The sequence below is a fragment of the Schistocerca piceifrons genome, chromosome 9 (assembly GCF_021461385.2).
Source record: "Schistocerca piceifrons isolate TAMUIC-IGC-003096 chromosome 9, iqSchPice1.1, whole genome shotgun sequence".
Lineage (NCBI taxonomy): Eukaryota > Metazoa > Arthropoda > Insecta > Orthoptera > Acrididae > Schistocerca > Schistocerca piceifrons.
The window spans coordinates 178827499-178845204 of record NC_060146.1 but is presented as its reverse complement, the minus strand read 5'-3'; the positions used below and the strand labels follow the sequence as shown (position 1 = coordinate 178845204).

Genomic DNA, 17706 nt, shown 5'->3' with positions numbered 1-17706 from the left:
GACGTCCATCATACTTTTTTTTCAGCTTCGGGAAGAAGTCGAAGTCTGGTGGACTCATGTCCGAGTTGCAGGGTGGATGCGGCAACACCTACCATCCGTAATCACGCAGTTTTTGGGATACAACACAGCCGATATACAGGCGAACATTGCCTCGAGTATCGAAGGTCGGATTTTCTGCGCAGATTTTACATGAACCTACGATAATACGCTGTTGTCACCATCGTTCCAGATGAGACTACCTGTCACGATGATTCCTTGGTGATCGTAAGCAAAAATCATTATTTCCTTGAGCTCTGACTGAGCGCGTCGAAATATTTTTGGATGTGGAGTAGCTGTAGCTATTCACTCATTGGTCTGTGACTTCAACTCCGGTTCAGAGTCTCTAATCAACGTTTCATCGATAGCGACAATCCGACACATGAATCCTCGATCTTCACAGGGATTGAAGCAAGGCTACAATGTCCAGGCGTTTCTGCTTTCTTTTCTGCAGGCATAGCAGTCATGTAGTGTAGGACCCATTTCGCAGAATTTTTTTCTTCTTCAGACCAATTGTCAGAATACAGAGTACTGATTTTAGGGGAATTCAGAGAGTTCCTCACAAATTGCACTGCAGTCTTCTTCACAAACATCTACCACAAGTTTCAAACTTCGTTCGTCTGTTGACGCTTTCGGCCTTCCAGGTCTTGGATTATCGTCTACAGTTATACGTCCACCTCGAAAACGATTAACCCTACGTGAAATTGCACTACGGTCTGCTGACACAAACTTCACTTAACGCATAGTGGATTTCTGTCGGTTTTTGCAGGGTTACGTTTCGATCTCTGGTCTTCAACAATAACAGTACCTGATAATCCTGCGGTGCCCACTTCTATCTCTCACCAATTTTATGTTAGGGTACACAGCGAGAAACAAAAACACGTGCTTCTTCCTGAAGCTCCCAACTATATCTGACGTAATTTTCATTGTTGTTGCATCAAATAATCCACAGCAGTACCAGCCCGTCAATTATTTATGAAATGGCCCTTGTAGATGTCCAAGAAGAGAACCATTTGCTCCTTTCCCTAGCTTTGTAGGCACTGTATCCACACGAAACCTAAGCTCTACCCAAGCCCAATTACTACTTCGTTGCTGCCGAAGTTGGAACAAGTTTAAATTGATTATGAAGATGGTATCTGTTCTTTCGGACATGTCCAAAAGAACAGATACCATCGGTGACCGTGCAGCTCGTTAGAATGAAATTAAAAGTAAATCAATACATTGTAATGATTACCCTTAGCTGCATACAGGCGTTGATATACGTCAACGGGGACAGCTGACAATGTGTGCCCCAACCGGGACTTGAACCCGGGATCTCCTGCTTACATGGCAGACGCTCTATCCATCTGAGCCACCGAGGGCACAGAGGATAGTGCGACTGCAGGCACTTATCCCTTGCACGCTCCCCGCGAGACCCACATTCCCAACTTAATGTCCACACACTACATTCGTAGTGCCCCTGCCCATTACACCCATTACTCGCGGCTTTACCAATTCCCGTAAGAGTTCGGGCAATGTATGTGCATCCGCAGAGAAGATGGTCAAATGGACGGTGAGCATTAACTATATATATATGAAGATGGTACCTGTTCTTTCGGACACGTACGAAAGAAATTACAACTGTCCCCGTTGACGTATATCAACGCCTGTATGCAACTAAGGGTATTCATTACATTGTATTGATTTACTTGTAATTTTAAACTGTTTAGTTTCGCCAGCGACCTGCAAAACCGCTAACTACGCGTGTGCAGTGGTCCATAACGCAGATCCGAAATTTGGTTTCGCAACCTAATGTCATCACGTAAACTACCTTTAAAGTACGAAGTTACTTAACGGTTAACTCGTCACTTCACCAGCCAGGTACAAATCTGATCGTAAGCTTTACGCTCTCCAGTTAATCGGCGTTTAGTGATTGTGTATTGGGAACCTGTTCAGCGGGTGTAACGGACAGCGTCTTTATATTGCAGGATACGTAAACGACGTGGGCCTCACAGTAGATTTTGATAAACGAGCTTTTCTCACTCCGAAAATTAGTATCAAAAAGGTTTCCGCTTCGCCAAAGTGCAATCACATTGCAGTGAACTCTGATGCAGTATTTCAAGCGTTCTACAGGACACTGTCAAGAAAAAAGTAAGTTTAGTAAGTTGTAGGTTGGTGACCTGTACTTATCTCTCGCCTAGAAGACTGTCCAGTAACTGGATACCGACTAAGAACTGGAGTCATGGCTCACCTGCAAAAAATGAAACAAAATTGTCAACAAGTGGAAAACTGATAACTAGACATTAAACTTCTCAACAGATGTATCACACACCGTCCGACCAAAACGTTACGAAACTGATTTTATTGCTGGTTTATAGGCGACGCCAGTGCAGCAAATCTTTGTATGTCCACCCTTGTATTGGATGATTACCGCAACTTTCGCTGTTGAATATTAAATGAAAATTAAAAAACAACTGCAGCTGACACTTTTGGATTTAATTCATTTACGCAAACAGTTTCCGTGTTTCATTACACCAGCTTCGTGGTGGACGTATAACCGTAGACGATAATCCAAGACCTGGAAGGCCGAAAGCGTCAACAGATGAACGAACTTTGAAACTTGTGGTAGATGCTTGTGAAGAAGACTGCAGTGCAACTTGTGAGGAACTCTCTGAATTCCCCTAAAATCAGTATTCTGTATTCTGACAATTGATCTGAAGAAGAAAAAAATTCTGCGAAATGGGTCCTGCACTACATGACTCCTATGACTGCAGAAACGGACATTGAGAGGAATCTACTCTCGTGTGCAGTCATGACAAGAGCCAATATTATATAACTGGTGTCCGTAGATCTCTGGTTTATACGACCTTATCCTTTCGTGCATCAGGTGACGAGCCATCGGTCCGTAAAGTTACGACTGTTACAGTAACATTTCTGTTGACATTTAGTGTATTCCGTAAGTATATGCAATGTAACGACAGACGATGTTTTTCTTCTGTTTCATGAGCGGTGCACAGAGAAGTTGGCAACAACTGCAGTCTTCGACCTCCCAGCAAGCCATTACAACCCACCGGACTATTCTGCCTCGTAGGCGACGGCCATAGAGACTAAGATGATGGTGGAAGCATCAAATTCTCGCTGTAACGATTTTTGAAAAATAAAAATGGAGTAATAACTTGTACATCTCTGTTGTACAGAGTAGTACGCTTTACGAACTGTAGGATTGCTTGTATTGTGGTAACAGCTAACGCACACTGAAGAGCCGAAGAAACTGGTAAACCTGCGTGATACTATGTAGCACACCCGCGAGCACGCAGAAGTGCGACAACACGACGTGGCATGGACACGACTAGTGTCTGAAGTAGTGATGAGTGAACTGACACCATGAACCTTGTAGGGCTGTCCATAAATCGGGTGAGTACGAGGGTGTGGAGATCTCTCCAAATGGCACGTTGCAAGACATCCCAGATATGCTCAATAATGATCATGTCTGGGAATTTCAGTGAGAAGAGTGTTCCTGGAGCCACTCTGTAGCAATTATGGACGTGTGGGGTGTCTCATTGTTTTGATAGAATTGCCCGAGTCCGTCGGAATACACAATGGACTGAAAAGACGGAGGTGATCAGACAGGATGCTGACGTACGTGTCACCTGTCAGAGCCGGGGTCCCATATCACACCAACTGCACACGCCTCACACCATTACAGAGCCTCCACCAGCTTGAACAGTCCCCTGCTGGCATGCAGGGTCCTTGGATTCATGAGGCTGTCTCCATATCCGTACACATCCATCCCCTAGATACAATTTGAAGTGAGACTCGTCTGACCAGGTAACATGTTTCCACTCATCAACAATGTCGGTGTCGACGAGCCAAGGCGAGGGGGGAAAAGCTTTGTGCCGTACGGTCATCAAGGGTACACCAGTGGCTCTTCGACTCCGAGAGCCCATACTGTTGATGTTCGATGAATGGGTCGCATGCTGACACTTGTTGATGGCCAAGGATTGAAATCTGCAGCAATATGCGGAAGGGATGCACTAATGCATCGTTGAACTATTCTCTTCAGTTGTCGTCGGTCCCGTTCTTACAAGATCTTTTTCCGGCCCCAGCGATGTCGCAGATTTGATGTTTTACTGGATTCCCGATATGCACGGTACACTCGTAAAATGGTCGTACGGGAAAATGCCCACTATATTTTACCTCGGAGATGTTGTGTCCCATCGCTCGTGCGCCGACTATAATTCCACGTTCAAACTCACTTAAATCTTGTAAACCTGCCATGGTAGCAGCAGTAACCGATCTAACAAATGCGCCAGACTCTTGTTGTCTTATATAGGCGTTGCCGACTGCAACACCGTATTGTGCCAGTTTACATATCTCTGTATTTGAATAAGCCTGCTTACACCAGATCCTTTGGCGCTTCAGTGTATCTCATTATCTTGAAGTCTTAGTGGCCTTAAGTCGTACAAGAAGACTACAATAAAAAGTTGTGATGTGTTTTTAAAAATTATTTTTAAAAATTATCTGAAGACTTCGAATTTTATTTGCTGGAAGTTTGCGAACGAACTACCAGAATTATTTGAAATGGAGTAATTTACTTTAATTTTGAAATTTTGCATTTCAAGTGAAGCTTAATTTATGCATGTTGGCAACGAACGTTATCTGTGGTTTTGTAATACTACGTCAGCGTTAACAGACTTGCAGTGGAATAATTTGGGTTCGTGACAAATGCTAAATCTTTAACTGCTCTTGAGAATTAATTTTGAATTGGGCTTCTAAAGCTATTTTGAATTGAATGAATAAATTTTGAGATTACGATGTACCGAGATAAAAGTATTCAGTTGGCCATCAGCAGTTGTGGTCTATCGGGAAGTGTTTTGATGCTCATATGATCCCTAACTGAAAGTGCTGCTTAAAGAAATCAGCATTTAAATTATAATCTGTGACTCAGCACTGAAGTTAGTTAATTTTCTTACAGTGTTCAAACATAAAGTCGCACTGATTCAAGATACATAAAGACATTGACTTTTGACGAAACTGAGGCATATTGAGATACGGGAACTAACAGCGATCTGTGGTAGCAGTAGTAACAACGTGAAAAGGTATTATTACAACGGACTGAAGTGAAACTGAAAACTGCCTCATTTCCTGGCCCCTACATCTTATAACTGCCCACATTTACTCTATGAAGTAACAAGAAACTGATAACGTTGATAAATATCTTCGGATGAAAGTGGCTTACATCTTCACAGGTGTATCGACCAGACCACATTCTTCACTTTCATTCTATTTCTTGTCCTCAGTTTGTGTGATCACATCACAGTACTTTTGCTTCTGAAGGCTGTTGCATTTTCTGTTGACGTTTTACTGATCGCGTATCACAGGCTCTTTCACTATTGTCACAATATTTTCACAGAAATAAACATAACTGAAGTGAGATACAAATAAATCAAAATTATAATATGATTACTCTGCAGCGAACTAGTTCACAGTAAAATAATCTGAAAGCATTGCTGAACAACTAACGAAATTTCGTCGATGGAGTCTGGGTTCACTCCGTGCGGAGCCTATCAGAAAGTCATCTTTCCTCACACCCATTTGCGAACGGAACAGGAATTAGGGGGTGAAATAAGGGTATGGAATGCAAGTTGTACGTTTCACGACAATTATCCTTTTTTTTTTAGATGAGATTTGAGTTCAGTGGAGCAATTATTCATCACTCTCTCTTTCTCTCTCTCTCTCACACACACACACACACACACACACACACACGTCTACTAATAATGTGGGCGCTCCTTAGTCCACCACCGCCTGCAACAGCGTGTTTATGCAGCCCGCAAAACAGATCCACTGTGCCGCGTTGCTTGCTTGTCCCACGCTAAGGGGACTACCAACGTGCCACTCTTTTATATTCCGCCCATATTTTCTCTTCTCTTATCTGAGTGACTCTCACACGGTAAACACGCCGTGGTGAACGAAAGAAAAACTGTCTCCCTCTGATACTGCTCTTACAGTGTAAATCAAATCCAAGTACTTCACTGCGTCTTAATTCAGGACTTGGACAAAATAACTGTGTTGCAACTTTGTATATTGGGTGGTTATGATTGAACTTTTGCTACTTGAGTCAGAAAACTATTTACCGTATGAGCACTCAGCTTTATAGGAATGATGTTCAGACGGTGCGCTGCTGGATTTGCAGTGTTAGTGTCGTGACTTGCCATTAGGCGCCGGTACAGGTACGGCAACGTAGGACTAAAACACAGGCATGCATATATATATTTCTCCGGCCTCCTGCACGGGTAATCGAAAAAGACGGATAACAGAAAATGTACCTGTTTTTAGAGAAAATCGTCCTCTCTTGTATTCAGAAAATATACTACATGTCGTGTTTCAAAGCCCGCTTCATTAGAATATCATTATTCGTCGGAAACTGGCAACTTACAAAACTACAATCAAATAAGCGTTCTAATATTATCTGTTTCAAAGTAAATGTTGGTTGAAATTATAAAACAATGCCCCCGGCTTCATATTTTTTTAATCCACAAACTATGCACGGGTAAGTAAATCACATAGTGTGAACCATGGGAGTCGGTATCCAGATGTAATTTGTGGTATTTCAGCTGTGCAACTAATTCGTTGACCTGAAAAAAATTCCGGAGAAAATATTTGTTTGAAATAGGGTTTTCCTCATATTTTTAGCGTGGGCTGAGTGACGTACCACCTACAAATCTACGATTCAACGAGGTAGCTCTTTAACTGCAGACTGCCCATCTGACGTTTTGCATTAAGTACTTGTACGGATTGAGTGTTCGTCAACTTCAGTTATTTTATGCTGCTCGTAAAATACCGAACCGTCGTCAATCCGCACATGACTATCTATTTAGGTTAAAAATGATGACTGCTAGTCAAGAATATGTCACCTAATTCGTAAAGAAGAGCACAGCACATCGAAACCTACCATTCTGGAATCAAAAAGCACACAGTTACATTTGAGATACAAAACTAGCTACCTGCTGTTGGGTGGTTCATATAGTTATTAAACACTCTCATCGTTATTCTGTGAAACCACTGCAACTGTTCGTTAAAATGAAAATAGCGTGTTTATAAATTTACGTAAGAGGTATCTAAACTGAAAGATGATTCAGTAGGAAGGCTGCAAACAAGTTCATTGGCTATATTGAATTAAATTTTGATAGCAGTCGCATTTCTTCGTTATGTCCTGGTGTAGCAGTTGTAGCGACATGTTGCTACACTACTGGCCATTAAAATTGCTACACGAAGAAGAAATGCTGATGATAAACGGGTATTCATTGGGCAAATATACTAGAACTAACATCTGAGTACATTTTCACGCAGTTTGGGTGCATAGATCCTGAGAAATCACTACCCAGAAAAACCACCTCTGGCCGTAACAACGGCCTTCATACGCCTGGGCATTGAGTCAAACAGAGCTTGGATGGCGGGTAAAGGTACAGCTGGCAATGCAGCTTCAACACGATACCACTGTTGATTAAGAGTAGTGACTGGCGTATTGTGACGAGCCAGTTGCTCGGCCACCATTGACCAGACGTTTTAAATTGGTGAGAGATCTGTAGAATGTGGTGGGCAGGGGAGCGGTAGAATATGTTCTGTATCCAGAAAGGTCCGTACAGGACCTACAACATGTGATCGTGCATTATCCTGCTGAAATGTAGGGTTTCGAAGGGATCGAATGAAGGGTAGACCCACCGGTCGTAACAGATCTGAAATGTAACGTCCACTGTCCAAAGTGCCGTCAATGCGAACAAGAGGTGACCTAGCCGTGTAACAAATGGCACCCCATACCATCACGCCGGGTGATACGCCGGTAGGGCGATGACGAATACACGCTTCCAATGTGCGTTCTCCGCGATGTGGCCAAACACGGATGCGACCATCATGATGCTCTAAACAGAACATGGATTCATCCGAGACAATGGCGTTTTGCCATTCGTGCACCCAGGTTCGTCGTTGAGTACACCATCGCAGGCGCACCTGTCTGTGATCAGCGGCAAGGGTAACCACAGCCGTGGTCTTCGAGCTGATAGTCCATGCTGCTGCAAACATTGTCGAACTGTACGTGCAGATGGTTGTTGTCTTGGAAACGTCCCCATCTGTTGATTCAGGGATCGAGACGTGGCTGCACGATCCGTTACAGCCATGCGGATAAGATACCTGTCATCTCGACTGCTAGTGATACGAGGCCGTTGGGATACAGGACAGCGTTCCATATTCTGCTATGTCGCGATACGATAAATCGCAATTGCGATAGGCTACAATCCGACCTTTATCAAAGTCGGAAACGCGATGGTACGCATTTTTCCTCCTTACACGAGGCATCACAACAACGTTTCACCAGGCAACGCCGGTCAACTGCTGTTTGTGTATGAGAAATCGGTTGGAAACTTTCCTCATATCAGCACGTTGTAGGTGTCACCATCGGCGCCAACCTTGAGTGAATGCTCTGAAAAGCTAGTCATTTGCATATCACACTATCTACTTCCTGTCGGTTTAATTTCGCGTCTGTAGCACGTTATCTTCGTGGTGTAGGAATTTTAATGGCCAGTAGTGTAGAAATTGCTCCAACTGTTCATGGTGAAATTCCTCTGGGTTTTTTTCTTTTCCAGATTCATTACACATATTTCCTATCTGATCATAGCTATCCTGACGCCCTCAGCGGACATTAATAAGAGGTGTGGCCGTACTTCGCCTTTATGGCGGCATGACCTCTGCTGGAGACACTTTCAGAGAGGTTCCTGAATGTCTCTGGAGAAGGGGAGGCCCACTGTTCCTCAAGAGCCGAAAGCAGAGGACATGTTGGACGCTGTGGTCTGGAGCGAAGCCAACGTTCTACCTCACTGCTTAAGGTGTTGCATAGGGTTGAGGTCGGGACCCTGGGCAGAGCAGTCCATTTCAGGGACGTTACTATTCGCAAACCACTGCCTCAAAAATGCTGCTTCATGACAAGACGTGCTGTCATATAGATACGACAGTCATCGACGTGAAACCGAAATCTTAGATACGGTGACCGTCTGATCTATAGTGTAGAAAGAGGTCTCGACTGATAGACAGCACTCTGATTCTGAGTTGTCGAAGCGAATAAACGTGAAAAATAAATCTAAGATGTGATGTCAGCCAGCCCGAGGTCTAGGTTAAGCGTCGGCACACGGACCGTGCTGTCGAACGTTAACGTTGAGCGTGCCAAGTTCAACGAGCTGATGACCGCTCAGGAACGATGCGATTTGTGCATACGGTACGTGGGCCCCAACGTGGTATACGCGATCGCAACGCACTCCAGCGGCAGTTGAGGGATGTTTCTAGTTCGTAAATCACACTGTTTACTCAACGGGCGCGCATAGAAGTTCCGTGTTAGCTCTATTAAAACGCACATTTCCTCCATCGTCCACGAAAAGGAAAGTACCATGTCCAATAAATAAGGACACAGGTTTATAAAAGTTCCATTACAAACAGTGCGGTACAAATTTGGAATACTTCTCCGCCTAAGATAAACATTATTTCATCATTCCCACATTTTAGTAAACCCCCAAGGACAGTCTTCCTTGATGGGTTCCTGCCCAGTAGCAGAATCCTTGCAACATCTGAATTACGAAGCGTGAAAGGAAAAGGAGCAAAATATCTTCATACAAGTAGCGCAAGCTGTCCTGTATATTAAGCCAATCGAACAAAGTCACCCCTCATAAAAAGGTTGACTTATATTTACATATCACCAAATATTATAATATACTTATATTAAACTAATAATAAAGTATCAGAACCTAATAAAAAGGCAAATGTTAGGAAAAATATTTGGAAGTGTCAGGACGCGCACTGCTGTCCCTACAAACATCTCAATACAGAACAATTGCGCTACGCTAAACCACAGCACAGTCATTGTATCTCATTATAATATGTTACTCCTTGATGATAACCTTAATCGTAGATATGTTACTAATTGAAATTTAATTACAACAAATTGTACCAAGAACAATTGGTTTTGGATGGATCTTCAGTGTCTCGCTGCCTTCAAATGGCTTACTCTCATAATACGCAAGTTACAATAATTCTTTGGCCACAAATATGATGTTTCTCTATTTTATTGGAGCGAATCACACAGTTAACAACGGGTTTTCCAGTGATTCTCAATTTGTTGGTGCTCAGAAACGGCATATATACATATAGGCTTGAAATGAATGCCAATATGGCGCCTCACAACTCTGTACTGAAGGGAGACAACGTGCGTGTGACGTAGGTGGCGTTGTGCCATCTCATTGGTCAACGCTCAGACGCAAGCTCAGAATATCTGACATGCCAGATATAGCTCTGTAGGATCGGAAAGACTCCCGAACGTGCTATTCCACGCTATGACGTCAGAAACTCGCCACGCTCAACGTTCGGATGCACGGTCCGTGTGCCGACGGCTTTAGGGTGGGAGGAGACCATCTGGTGCTGAATTGGCAAAAGCCAACGACGGTGAAAACGAAATCGCAGATGTGGTGCCTGCCTGATCTGTATCGTAGCCCAAGGTCTAGCTTGGAAGGTAACACTTTGGTTCCCACTTGGAGATGACAATGTCCGTGAAAACAAAATCTTAGATGTGGTGTCAGTCTGATGTGTAGCGTAGCCCATGGTCTACTAGATTGGAAGATAAGACTTCAGTTCTGGCTTGGAGATGCTAACGACCGTGAAAACGAAATCTTGGCATGTGGTGTCTGTCTGATCTGTAGCGTACCCGAGGTTAGGTTGGAAGGTAAGACTTTGATCCTCTCTTGGAGATGCCAATGACGGGGAAACAAAATCTTAGATGTGGTTGGTTGGTTGGTTTTGGGGTTTGATGTGGGCTAAACATCGAGGTCATCAGTCCCCAGTTCCAAACAGACATACTTGCGAAAGGCCTATACAGTAAAAGCGTAACATCTGCACCCAGAGGGAGGGAACACCAAGGGGTACAGACCTAAAATGAACACCGCAGTAACACAAAATAGAGGACACTTAAAAAGAGTAGAGCAAATAGTTTACTAGAGTAAAACAGACTACAGTGGTTGATGGATCAGGGAAAGGTCAACCAATCAACGACAAACGAAGAACTCCAGCTGGAAAGCGTTGATAGAGGTACCAACACAACTCGTTACCATAAAAGACACTATTGTGGTATCCACGTCACAAAATGTCACTGGAGTGGGAGCAGCCTGAGAAATCATGCGAGAGCGCCCACACTAGAGCGAGTGATAAAACCCAGCTGCACGGGTAAAACGTAAAACTGAGTCTGCTATAAAGGCATCGTCACCAAAAATTAAAGGAAGTGCAGCTGGTAAATTAAAGGACTGCCGCAAGAGGGCTAAAAGGGGGCGGTCCGTCAGAAGATGGACCACTGTCAGTCCTGCATCACAGCGACACTTGGGCGGGTTCTCACGACGGAGGAGATAGCTGTGGGTCAACCGCGTATGTCCAATTCGGAGACGGGAGAGAACAACTGAGTCCCTACGCGTGACCCTCAAGGATGAGTTCCATACGGCCGTGGACGACTTGACCGTGCGGAGCTTATTTGGCGTGTCCAAGACAGACCATTCAGAGCTCTAGATATCGCGGACCTTGCGATGTAGGATTTAGATGTGGTGACAGTTTGATAAGTAGCGTAGCCCAAGATCTAGTTTGCAAGGCAAGACTGATTCTGGCTTGTAGATGCCAGCGACTGTGAAAACGAAATCTTAGATTTGGTACCTATCCAATCCGTAATGAAGCCCAAAATCTTAGATGTCATGATACCCTGGTCTGTAGCGCAGCAGCGGGAGCACTCTGCCGAAAGCTCATGGGTATTTAACCACTTGATGCGGCTGGGAACTCGAGCAAATTTTATCCGTCTGCTTCACCGCGAAACTATGCATTTTTACATGGTGATAGGATTCCATTTGCGAAAAGATTTCGTTTTACGAAATTACGTCTGGTGGCCGCACTGAACTTTCCACCGAAACAGCATGGCGCCGGCGGCGGTACGAATTCCTTTAACTCACACCGCTGCATTTCTCTCTGAACAGAGCGCGCGCGGAAGTCTCCATACAGCAGGGAAACCTCATCTGCGTAATGGCGGCGGGCTCGGCTAAGCTTTTGTTCGCTGCGCTAACAAAGAACGCTTTTTAATTCGCCGCGTTCCCGAAATAATATTTCTGCTGCTGTCAGTTGCTGGCGCCGAGCTCAATTAACTTTCTTCTGTACAGCAGGTAGCCAACAGCATTAAACATTTGGCAACTCGACTGCAATCTCGGCAGCGCAGTTCAGCGTTTTCTATGCTTTCTCGTAATTCAGCCGCGAAGAGAGTCAAAACGACCACAGGCTACGAGTTTTGTTTCGTTAACACTGTTCTCTCAACAAAATGCAAAGGGTACCACTGTACGATGCAGTACAGTATTTCCTACCGCATTTCACCCACAATTTTACCCGCATTGTACCTACATACATGGCTTGCAAAATACGCTGGAGAGCCAAAGAAGCTTGTACACCTGCCTAATATCGTGTAGGGTCCCTGCGAGCACGCAGAAGTGCAGCAAAACGACGTGGCACGGATCCGACTACTGTCTGAAGCAGTGCTGGAGGGAATTGACATCATGAACCCTGCAGGTCTGTCCATAATTCGGTACGAGGGGGTGGAGATCTCTTCTGAACAGCACGTTCCAAGGCATCCCAGATATGGTCAATAATGTTCATGTCTGGGCAGTTTGGTGCCCACCAGACGTGTTTAAACTCGTAAGAGAGTTCTTGGAGCCACTCTGAAGCAATTCTGTAGGTATGAGGTGTCGCATTGTCCTGCTGCAATTACCCAAGTCCGTCGGGATGCACAATGGACATGAATGGATGCAGGTGATCAGACAGGATGCTTACGTACTTGTCGGCTGTTAAAGAGGTATGTAGACGTATCAGAGGTCCCATATCAGTCCAACTGCACACGCCCCACACCATTACAGAGCCTCCACCAGCCTGAACAGTCTCCTGCTCACACGCATGGTCCCATGGATTTATGAGGTTGCCTACATACAAGTACGCGTCCATCCGCTCCATACAATTTGAAACGAGACTCGTCAAACCAGGCAACATGTTTCCAGTCAAAAGACCAATGTCGGTGTTGACGGTCCAAGCGAGGCGTAAAGCTTTGTGTAGTGCGGTTATGAAGGGTACACGGGTGGGCGTTCGGCTCCGGGAGCCCATATCGATGATGTTTCGTTGAATGATCCGCACGCTGACACTTGTTGATGGCCCAGCATTGAAATCTGCAGCAATTTGCGGAAGGGTTGTACTTCTGTCACGTTGAAAGATTCTCTCCAATCGTAGTTGGTCCCGTTCTCGCCGGATCTTTTTCCAGCCGCAGCGATGTCGGAGATTTGATGTTTTGCCGGACTGGTGATATTCACGGTACACATGTCAAGGGATTGTACGGGAAAATACCCATTTCATTGCTACCTCGGAGATGCTGTGTCCCATCGCTCGTGCGCCGACTATAGCACCACGTTCAGACTCAAATCTTGATAACCTGCCACTGTAGCAGCAGTAACCGATCTGACAACTGCGTCAGACATTAGCTGTCTTGATAGGCGTTGCCGACTTGAGCGTCGTATTCTGCCTGTTTATATATCTCTGTGTGTGAATACACATGCCTATACCAGTTTCTTTGGCACTTCGGTGTAAAACAAGGATGCCTCACGGAAGTGTGGCCGGACCATTGCTGTGGCAATCGCCGTCTGGATCAGTCATCGGATGTCACCTGAGTAACAAATCCATCGAGGGCATTTCAAGTCCGCCCAAGTCCACTTTTTGTGACATGGTTGTGGAAACAGCTAAAACAAGTCCAAGCAGATCTCATCTGCTGACAGGGCACGGACCGTCGACAATTGCCAAGCGTGTTTGTAAAACATCGCAAGAAATCAGAGGAACGCTGATCTCGTGAGTTCCAAGGTCCTCCAGCACTCCACGCAGCACAATTGTTTTCCTTACGGAGTCGGAAAGAACTTCGTGAAGGGGTCTAGCAGCCACTCATAAGATGCACATTTCTGTAGTCAGTGTTCCTCAGAAGAGACACATTTCTAAAGTCAGAGCTAAGCGGCACTTGAGATGGTGCGAAAAGTGACATCACTAGACACTGGATGACTGGAACCGAGTGATTTGGTTTGGTGAAGCAGGCTTTACCCTGTGGCAAATCCGATGGAAGGGTTGGGCTTTGCGGCTGCCTGGAGAACGTTACCTGCCATGGTGCGTGGAGCGACAGAGAAGTGGTGGCGTTGTCATATGTGGATGTTCTTTGTGGCTAGGATGTGGTTCCCTTACTGCGCTGAAGAAAACAAAATTTGGAAGGATACCAATATGTTTTATATTTTTGTGTAACATTTTACAGCTCTATGTGCAGAGCATACTGTAGAGAGACAGATCAGAGACGATGACTTTTTTTGAATCGTCATGACAATACGCCATGTCATAAAGCAGCATTTGTGAGGAAATTGTTTGTCTACAATAACATTCCTGAAACGGACTGGTCTGACCAGAGTCCCAACCTGAACCCAATTGGATCACCTGTCGGGTGTGTTAGAACATCGACTTCGCTCCAAGCCCTAGCGTCCACCTACACAACTACCTTCTCCTGTTTCGGTTCCTGAGGGAGAATAAGCTGGCATTCTTCCACAAACTCCAAGACACCTCCTTGCACGTGTTTCCAACAGAGTTCAAGCGGTTATAAGGGCAAAGGGTGGCCATACCCCTTATTAATGTCCGCTAATAGGTGGCTGGATACTGTACCTCATGGTGACAGAGATTGTGTCCGTGCCTGCACTGGTAGCACCAGTACTCAACTGAGGGGAGGCTATACAGAATACAGGAATCAGTAACCATCAAATTAACGTTTCTATTTTTTATATTACAACAAATAAGCTCTCGGTCACAATTATTAAGTCAAAATTGACCACGTTTCGACGGTACTATGAGCGTCGTCTTCAGGATTAAAAACATATTAGGTATATAATACATTAATAAAATTGAAGTTTGTACTGACTGGAAAGAGATGCAGTACTTACAAGTCACATTTTAAAAAATCTAAGCCGGAAAGGCGACGTCATGAATAGTTGTAAACAAGATGGCGAGCCGCTAAGGGCTGCTCGTACTTGAGTGAACAAGGGTTGCAACGGTCACTGAACCTTAGCAGCTATGTTCAATGTTTTATTTTTTTTATTTAATTTTTATTAATCAAGTCTCTAAACGACGGGATATATCTAGTGAGCGCTTATAAGCACACTGAAATTCAATGTATGTCAACGTCTGCAGTGGGTTCTACTGATTTGGAGGTCGGCAGTTAGTTTAAATCCGTGGCACAATGAAGGCCGTTAAACGACGTAATACAATAGCGTATTGCCCACTCTGGATGGTCATTATCGCTGAAACAACAGATTTTCGGGTAAATTGGTTTTCTTCAACGCCATTTTCACCGTACTGTTAGTGATTGATTTTCTGTTTTTTATGCCTATTATTCGCTATAGCAAACGTTGGAATCGAGCAAAGATTGAAAAATGTTGACTCTTTCAGTTTCAAGATACATAGAATCAAAACATTAAGCCGCGCGGTGTGGCCGCGCGGTCTGGGACGCCTTGCCACCGTTCGCGCGTCTCACCTTGTCGGAGGTTCGAGCCCTCCCTCGGGCATCGGTGTGTTTGTTTGTCCTTACAGTAAGTTAGTCTAAGTTCGGCTAAGTGGAACGTAAGCCTAGGGAACGTTGACCGCAGCAGTTGGGTCCCATAGGAACTTACCACAAATTTTCAAAATCTCCATTCCCAAAATATTAAATAGTGAAATACCCTGAAGAGCAAAGTAACTGGTATACCTGTACAGCCCCCTCCCCCCCCCCCCCCCCCACGAGCATGCAGAAGTGCCTCAACAAGACTCGACTAATGTCTGAAGTAGTGCTGGAGGCAATTGAAACCATGCATCCTGCAGAAATGTCCATATATCCGTAGGAATACGAGGGTGTGAAGATATCTTCTGAACAACACGTAGCTTGGTATCTCAGATATGCTCAATAATGTTCGTGTCTGGCGAGTTTAATGGCCAGCAGAAATGATTAAACTCAGGAGAGTCCTCCTGGAGCCACTCTTTAGCAATTCTGGACATGTAGACTGTCGCATCGTCCTCCTGGAATAGCGCTAGTCCGTCGCAATACACAACGGACATGTATGGATGCAGGTGATCAGACAGGATACTTACGTACGTGTCACCCGTCAATGTCGCATCTAGACGTATCAAGGGTCCTCCAACTGCACACGCCCCACACCATTGCAGAGCCTCCACCAGCTTGAACAGAGCCATTCTGACATGCAGGGTCCATGGATTCAAGAGGTTGTCTGCATACCACTACACGTCCATTAGCTCGATACAATTTGAAACGAGACTCGTCCGACCAGGCAAAATGTTTCCAGTCATCAACAGTGCAATGCTGGTGTTGATGAGCCCGGGCGAGGCGTAAAACTTTGTGTCGTGCAGTAATTAAGGGCACATCAGTGGGCCTTTGGCTCCGAAAGCACATACCGATGGTGTTTCGCTGAATGGTTCGCAAGCTGACACTTGCTGATGGTCCAGCACTGAAATCTGCAGCCATTTGTGGAAGGGTTGCACTTCTGTCACATTAAACGATTCTTTTCCGTGACCGTTGACCCCGTTCTTGCAGGATCTTTCTCCGGCCGCAGCGATGTCGATGATTTGATGTTTTACCGGATTCCTGACACGGTACATTCGTGAAATGGTCGTATGGGAAAATCACCGCTTCATTGGTACCTCGGAGATGCTATGTCCTATCGCTCATGCGCCGACTACAACACCACATTCAAACTCACTTAAATCTTGATAACCTGCCGTTGTAGCAGCAGTAACGCAGCTAAAAACTGCGTCAGACACGCGTTGTTTTATATAGGCGTTGCCGACTGCACCGCCGTATTCTGCCTGTTAACGTATCCCTGCACTTGAATACGAATGCCTATACCAGTTTGTTTGGCGCTTCAGTGTAAAAGAAAATTTAGTCCGTCCACCATTCGCTGATAACTGGTTGATTATTACGAAAACCTCACCAGTATTCTTCTACTTATTCTAATTTTTTAAACTTTCCAGAAACATGATGTTGTAATCGAAGATCATACCACTATTTCGACACTACGAATAAACCGTCGTAAAGGGAGAAAACAGAGACTGAATAACCATATTTTTCGTCTTAATTTGTCCGTTTCCAGCGGGTGAAAGCACATAAAGGCATGTTGTGTGTACGCAGGCAGCATATCAGCTGCTTTTTTTTAGTTGTAAAGTTTTAAGTTTTCTCCTTATATTATATCGCAAATTTGTTGTTGCTTCTCCAGCTTCTAATCTTTTAAACTAAATGGTGCACTTGACCGCCCTGCATAAAATACTCACAGACTAGAAATGGTGTAATTCTGTAGTCCACCTGGTGTCCGAAGACAGTAGCGAGAAAGTACCATATAGCCCAGAAAGGGCAAGTCCTGCACACTGCTTGTAGACGCGTAAGAAGCAAAATTTATGTCAGCAATGCTGCAGAATACTTAAGCCATGTGTTTGTTCCTCGCTTCTGTTAGCATTGTTATCAAGATAGCACTGATCGATGTTTCCATTTTGTATAATATATCAATATTTCAAAGCAAAGCAAAT

General features: G+C 44.7%; 1 protein-coding gene and 1 non-coding gene across 2 annotated transcripts in view; both read right to left on the bottom strand.

Annotated features, from left to right (window-relative positions):
* LOC124716829 (amyloid-beta-like protein) overlaps positions 1 to 17706 on the bottom strand; it is a 552604-nt gene that overhangs the window by 137876 nt on the left and 397022 nt on the right. The gene's annotated exons all lie outside the window — the stretch shown is intronic.
* Positions 1324 to 1398, bottom strand: Trnat-ugu. Its single transcript has one exon. It is a non-coding gene; the product is annotated as a tRNA-Thr (tRNA).